The 7,500-nt window shown below is 45.2% G+C and overlaps 1 protein-coding gene across 2 annotated transcripts in view; it reads left to right on the forward strand.

Annotated features, from left to right (window-relative positions):
* The window catches only part of LOC126987604 (head-specific guanylate cyclase-like), a 376,569-nt gene that overhangs the window by 267,255 nt on the left and 101,814 nt on the right, over positions 1 to 7,500 (forward strand). The window contains exon 1 of one of the 2 annotated variants that reach the window (XM_050844724.1): positions 7,331 to 7,366. The exons of the other annotated variant lie outside the window; for it this stretch is intronic. The gene's annotated coding sequence lies outside the window, so the exon portion shown is untranslated. Of the gene's footprint in view, positions 1 to 7,330; positions 7,367 to 7,500 lie in introns of those variants that run through there. 2 annotated transcript variants of the gene reach the window in all.

Raw genomic sequence — 7,500 nt, forward strand, 5'->3', positions numbered from 1 at the left:
CTGTTTCTCTCTGTCTGACTGGTTCTCTCTCTCTCTCTCTCTCTCTCACACACACACACGCATATCATCCTCATCGTCTTTGTTTCTTTACCTTCGCGCTCCGCTGTTGCATCTCATATTTTCTTCCTCTTCTTATCTTGCTCTTTTACCCTTCCTCCCCCTTTCCATCCTCTCTCTATCCTTCCTTTCCCTCCTTCCCATCTTCTTTCTTTATCTCCACTGCCTTTCCCTCTTCTCAAAACCTTCCCTCGTCTGATCACATCGATCCGCGAAGGTATTAAGTGACTACCAGAGGCTTATGGTCTATATATGGTACCTCTTGAAAACGAGCGAGTCACCAACTTGGGGTCGGATTATCTGACATTTCGTCGCCCAAGAACACATATTTGACAAGGTTTTCGTAGGAGTTGTGGGCATTTCCAGGAGTAGTTTTATGACCCCGGTAGTAGTTTGACCCTTCTTCTGTACCATTAACCTGAAGAAACACTCATTAGAACCCGACTGACCCCCTCTTTGACCTTTAGAAATAGGTGATGTGAGAAGCGAAAGTGTCTTAAAATACCCACCCGACAACTTCCCTCCCCATCCTTAAAACTATCTTACCTTCATTAGAAACTTTCAATCGGAGTAGCACTAATGAGATACTCGTCTTCTCAAAATGTTTCACTCATCCTCTGCCTTATCCGTGAGAGAGGTTTTTATCAGTATTCTTCCTTAACCCCAATATATCGAGTTTATATGCTTGGGTACGCGCACTAACATGCCTTTCAGTATAAGTTCTTTACATGAGTCGTCCTAAGTTATCACTTTAATTCATTTCAAAACATCAATTAGATCACCTCGCAGTCTACGTATTTCCAAAGAATTAAAATCAAGTTTAGTTTTTTTTTTTCCTGTCCGGCAAACATCATGGTTATATATATATCCTTTTCAGAATTCTCTTTTGAACGGGAATCGAAGGAATCTACACTTGTCTATCTACTCCGTGTATACATAAAGGATGACAGAACTGTACATCTTCATCAAGGCGCGGCCACGAAGGAACACGACAAGCACGCTCAAGACTGGCGGCGATGCGCTGCGCCTCGACGAGAGGTGAACACGTGCCCTGCCAAGACGGTGTTCCTGCCGCAATGACTGCCCCAATTATTTCCGGAAGACCGTCCACTGTTGTCGTGGTGCTCAGCTTTCCTGCTTTTCATTGCAACTAGACTGAATATCCCTCGCAGGACGCGTTCCCAACGGGCAGAACGCCAAAAACCAAGGTCACGAATACTCCCAAAGACTCATTGTATCTCCTATATAACTCTCCTGCCTTCGCCTTACCTGTATCGCTCCATCCAGCACTACAATCCGACTCAGCTATGAAGTCCGTTTGGGCGGGGACTGCTTGGGGATGCTCCCTGGCCACAGATCTGCCGGATCTCATTTATTGTGTACAGAATATTTGATAAACAATTACCAATAGTACGTAGATGATGTATGAGGGAGAGAGTGATGCTTCTGGGGTGACGGAGCTTCCTTCTGAGGGGGTTCGCGCTCCACCCAAATTGACTTCATATTTGTGTCGGACTGTAGCACAAAATGGTCGCGGCAATCTCTCCGGACAAAGCTTTAACCAGACTGTCGCCCACCTCCGGGACGCCCGCCATAGTAAAACACTCATCCTAGTCCTCTCATCCTTGTCACAAAAATAACACGGTTTAATAAGTACATAATCTAACTGTCAACAAGCAGGGTCCTGTTTGTGGCCAGGGGTCCTGCGTCGCCCCTCGTGCAGGCTCTTGATTACTTGTCCTGCAGTGTCAAGAGAACGGCGTTAGTAGGGAGCTGAGGTCCGCACTCTTAGAAAAGAAACTCTACGTTTTCTCCTTAACACTTTTCAGTATTCATGAAAACGCGGAAGCTCGTGCGGCGCTGAGAGCCTTCACCTCGATGTTGTCAGTACGCACAGCCCTCATACCTCCCGAAGGCGGCGAAGCTCTAAGTTAAAATCCCTCCCAGCCATAGATACCCAAGTAAGGTGACCAGCAAAGGAAGTCAGGGACCTTTTTTTATTTTTATTTTATTTTTTACAGCTAAGGAGACAGCTCAAGGGCGCAAAGAAAAATATAAAAAAGCCCGCTACTCACTGCTCCTGATAGAGGTCAAAGGAGTGTCCAAAAAGAGAGGTCAATTTCGGGAGGAGAGGTGTCCTGATACCTCACCTCACGACCTCCGACTTAGGTCACCCTGACGACCACTGAGGTCAATCTGATTTCTCTGTTGATCTTTCCTCCTTGGCTCCTCTCCATTCGTCCCTTCCTCGCCCGATTTCGTCTCTTCTGCATCCCTACTCGTTATACTCGTTCCCATCTATGCCTCCTCGGGTACTTTCCTCTACCTTATGTATTCCTTCACAAAGTTTTTTTTCTTTCCCGCCTCTCTTCCTTACTCGCTGCGTCAGTACCATCCACCCTTTGGAACTTTTTTTTCTCCCTTCCACTCCGTCCACTCAGGATCGCTCCCTCTTCCCAGACTTCCTTCCTTGTTCACCTTCCTCCTCTCCTCTTCACTTGCTTCCCCTCTTCCCTCCCTTTTCACTTCCCCATAACTCCTTCTCACTCTACGATTCTTTTCCTTTCCTTCACTGTCTTTCTTCCTCCCTCCCTCTCCTTTCCTCTGTCGTTCCTTCCCTCACTCTCCTTCCCTATGTCCTTCCTTATCTCTCTTTCTCTCCTTCCCTCCCTGCCGTCCCTTTCCTCCGTCTCTTTCCTTCCCTCTGTTGTTCCTTCCATCTCTCTCCTCCAACCCTTCCCTCCCTTCCTTCCCTCTCCTCCCTCCCTTCCCTCTCCTCCCCCCTCACTCCCTCCCTTCCCTATCCCCCCCCTCACCCCCCCTTCCCCTCCGGAGGTCGATTTCGTGATGACTTCGTCGGCTCATCATATCTTCATTATAGGACAGATTTTTTCAATCGCCCTGTGTCAACCCAGACTTCGGGGGGAGGAGGAGGAGGAGGAAGAGGAGGAGGAGGAGGAGGAGGAGGAGGAGGAGGAGGAGGAGATGATTAAAAGGTAGTCAGGAAAGTAGACGATAAATCGGATAAGGAAACCGATTACGATGATTATGAGAAAAGTGGAGGAAGAGGAGGAAGAAAAAAAGACGAAAAGGAGGAAGAAAATAAAAATAAAGAGGAACAAGAAGAAGAAGAAGAAAAAAAAAGAAAACAAGAGCAAAAAGAAGAGGAAAAAAATAAAAATAAAAAAGAACAAGAAAAATAGAAGAGGAAGAAGAAGAAATAGAAGGTGAACGGGATTGGAAACAGGATGAACACATGAACAGATACAAGAGGAGAAAGAGGAGGAAGAGCAGGAGCAGGGGGAGGAAGAGGAGAAACAAGAGGAGGAAGACGTTATTGGAGAAATGAGAAGGAAAAAAAACACGCAAAAGAACAAGACTTAGGTGGGATAACAGAACAGAGGGGGAGGAGGAGGAAGAGGAGGTGGAGGAGGTGGAGCAGACATAAGCCGCGCGTAGGTGGAACAGAAAAAGATATCGTAAAGTGGCTTCATAGAAATATCATGATTTTTTTATTTTTTTTCAGAATCTTCCTCAGAGTTTCTGTGTCGAACGAAACCATAAAAAAGAGTAAAAAAAAGGGAGACGGATGAGCTTTGATTATGTAAACGAGAGAGAGAGAGAGAGAGAGAGAGAGAGAGAGAGAGAGAGAGAGAGAGAGAGAGAGAGAGAGAGAGAGAGAGAGAGAGAGAGAGAGAGAGAGAGAGAGAGAGAGAGAGAGAGAGAGAGAGAGAGAGAGAGAGAGAGAGAGAGAGAGAGAGAGAGAGAGAGAGAGAAAAAACATCAGTAAAATAAATGCAAGAGAGAGAGAGAGAGAGAGAGAGAGAGAGAGAGAGAGAGAGAGAGAGAGAGAGAGAGAGAGAGAGAGAGAGAGAGAGAGAGAGAGAGAGAGAGAGAGAGAGAGAGAGAGAGAGAGAGAGAGAGTTTGTGTATCCGTGAGGGAAATGCAGAAACTGTGAAGGAACATGAAATAAACAGAATAATTAAAAAATGCAAGAGATGTGAAGAAGGAGGAGGAGGAGGAGGAGGAGGAGGAGGGAAGAAGCAAAATATATGAGGAAAGAGCTAGGAAAGAAAATTAAGTGAAGAAATAGGATACGAAGATGAAGAAAAAGAAGAGAAAAATGAAAAATGTAGAGGAAGAAGTGAAGGAGTAGAGGATATAGAAGAAGAAAAATTGCATAATGAAAGTAAAACAGCAGAGAAGGAAAAGTTGACACAGAAATAAAAGAGAAAATGGAGGAGGGGAGAAAAAGGAGAGAGGAAAAGAGAAGTCAAGTAAAAGATGAATAAGTAAGGACGAAGAAGAATAAGAAAAAGGAGGAGAAAATGAACATAAGGAGGAGAAGGAGAATATAAAAAGGGATTGGGAATTGGATGAAAAAGAATATAAGAGAGAGAGAGAGAGAGAGAGAGAGAGAGAGAGAGAGAGAGAGAGAGAGAGAGAGAGAGAGAGAGAGAGAGAGAGAGAGAGAGAGAGAGAGAGAGAGAGAGAGAGAGAGAGAGAGAGAGAGAGAGAGAGAGAGAGAGAGAGAGAGAGAGAGAGAGAGAGAGAGAGAGAGAGAGAGAGAGAGAGAGGTATCAGGTATCACTCCCCCTCCTCCTCCTCCTGCTCCTCCTCCTCCTCCTCCACCTCCTCCTCCTCCTCTTCTTCTTCTGCCTCTTCTACAGTTTATTTCCTGAGAAGTAAAGTTGAAATAATAAAGTAAAAACGGCAGAAAAGGAAAATTAGAAGGAGAAATAAGCGAAAGAGAAATAAGAAAAAAAGGAAGAAGAGGTGAAGAGGATATATATGAAACAGAAGGAGAATTGAAGTTAAACAAAAAAAAAACAGCTGGGAAAAGAAATCATGTGAAAAAATACTAGACGAAGAAAAGGAATATATGAGGAAAAAAGAGACTGGAGGAGGAGGAGAAAAGAAAGAAACAGGAGGAGGAGGAAAAGGAGGAAAAGGAGGAAAAGATAGGAAGGAAAGGGCGAGCAATATCCTTCAACGGCCAATTTAGAAATGAAGAAGAAAATCAGAGTCGAAAAAGAAGAAGAAGAAAAGGAAGAGAAAGAAGAGGAGGAGAAAGGAAGGAGAGGAGAGAGCAAAATCCTACATCGGTAAATATAAAAATGTAGGAGAAGAAGAGTCGAAGAAGAAGAGGAAAAGGAGGAGGAGGAGAAGGAGGAGGAGGAGGAGAAAGGGAGGAAAGGAGAGAGCAAATTCCTACATCGGTAAATATAAAAATGTAGGAGAAGAAGAAGAGTCGAAGAAGAAAAGGAAAAGGAGGAGGAGGAAAAGGAAAAGGAGGAGGAGAAAGGGAAGAAAAGCGGGGGGGGGGGGGGGTACACATTCCACCGGCGGCCAGGAAGGAAGAAGGCCGACTAATGCTGAGATATTGTAGAGCGAGGAGGGAAAAAAGGAGGAAGGGAAAATACTCGGGATTTCTGTGACAGTTTATGGCAGAAGGATAATATTTGTTTGCTTTATTTACTACCCGCCTGAGATGCCGTGTAAGCAGAGAGAGAGAGAGAGAGAGAGAGAGAGAGAGAGAGAGAGAGAGAGAGAGAGAGAGAGAGAGAGAGAGAGAGGAGAATATAACCCGATAAGTATTTCCTTTTTTAACATAAACTACTACTACTACTACTACTACTACTACTACTACTACTACTACTACTACTACTACAACCACCACCATTACCACCACCATTACCACCACAATCACCACCACCATTACCACCACCACCACCACTATCACCAGAGTCATAATGGAGCCCCTTAAATCACTCTGATCTCCATTATCGCTCGGTACAGGTGAGGAGGAGGTTAGGGGGAGGAGGAGGAGGATGATTAGTATGAAGAGAAGAAGAGATAAAAGGAAATAGCGGAGGAGAAGGCGGCGGCGCAGGAGGAGGAGGAAGAGGAGGAGGAGGAGGAGGAAGGAGTGGAGGAGGAGGTTTAATATAAGCAGTAATAGAAGGAAGTCTCATTGAGCGGCTCTGCTTAAAATGGTCGTGCATATGTACTGTGGGTGTGTGTGTGTGTGTGTGTGTGTGTGTGTGTGTGTGTGCGTTTTCCCGCTACCTCCCTCTCTCCTTTCCTCCTTCCCATTCCCTTCCATTCTCCCTTTACTGTTCATCTTTCCATTATTATCTCCCTTCTCTTCCTCACCTATTTTCTCCCCTTCATTATCATATCCCATACTTCCCTTTTCTCCTTCCTTCTTTTTCCTCCTTCTTCTCAATCCTTCTCTCTCCTTCTCCTCCCTTTTTTTTATCTACCTCCCTTTCCTTATCTCTTCCCTCCTTCTTCAGTGTGCATGTGAGGTGAAGGGAAGGGGAGATGGTTAACAGGTTTACCTCTTTGGATTCTTTTTGTGAGTAGCGATTAGCGGGCTTTTTTTATATTATTGTTTACTTTTTTGTGCCCTTGAGCTGTCTCCTTTGTTGTTAAAAAAAAAAAAATAGTAAGTAGGTCACGGGTCCCTCCTCCTCCTCCCCCATTTCCCTCCCTTTTCTCCCCTCCCCTTCCTCCTCCCCTTCCTTAAATCTATTCGTATACTTTGGGTCATATTTTTTTTCCTCTTCCTTCTCCTACTTTCCTCTTTCCTTCTTTTCCTTTCCCTTCCTTTCTTTTCACGCCCTCCTCGTTTTCCTCATCTTCCTCCCCCATTTCCCTCCCTTTTCTCCCCTCTCCTTCCTCCTTCCCTTCCTTAAATCTATTCGTATACTTTGGGTCATATTTTTTTCCTCTTCCTTTTCCTACTTTCCTCTTTCCTTCTTTTCCTTTCCCTTTCTTTCTTTTCACCTCTTCTCTTTTTCTGTTTCGCCCTTTTAGTCATTTCCCTTCTTTGCTCTTTCTCTATTCCTTTCTTTTCCTTTCCCTTCCTCTTCTTCCCTTCCCCCCTTCCACTCCTTTCTCTACTCTCCCTCATTCTCCTCTAATCTCTTCCCCCTCTCTACTCCTTTCTCTTGTTTTCCTCCTCCTCTCTACTCCTTCCCCCCCCCCCCCCCTCCCTGGATGTGTTTATTAAATAGGATGGAAAAAATGTGATGAGAGGCCTAAACATTTTATTAAACTTTGCCTTTCATTGAACTTAATTAGGCCTGGTTTTAGATATCAGAGAGAGAGAGAGAGAGAGAGAGAGAGAGAGAGAGAGAGAGAGAGAGAGAGAGAGAGAGAGAGAGAGAGAGAGAGTAAAAATATGTATAATAAACCTGGATCGGAAAGGACACTGAAAATCGGGAGCCTTCACGAGAAATTTCAGTCGATGTGGCAACCCAGCCCGCCAGTATTGCTCGGGACTCCGGGCCGCTTGGACGGGTGGGTGTTGCTCCTCCTCCTCCGACGCAGGCTTCTCACATCGACACCACCACCACCACCACCTCCAACACCACCACCACCGTCATTAGTCCCTCCATTCTGCCTTCCTTCTCTTCATCCTCCCCACCACCTCC

Source organism: Eriocheir sinensis, chromosome 65, assembly GCF_024679095.1.
Source record: "Eriocheir sinensis breed Jianghai 21 chromosome 65, ASM2467909v1, whole genome shotgun sequence".
NCBI lineage: Eukaryota > Metazoa > Arthropoda > Malacostraca > Decapoda > Varunidae > Eriocheir > Eriocheir sinensis.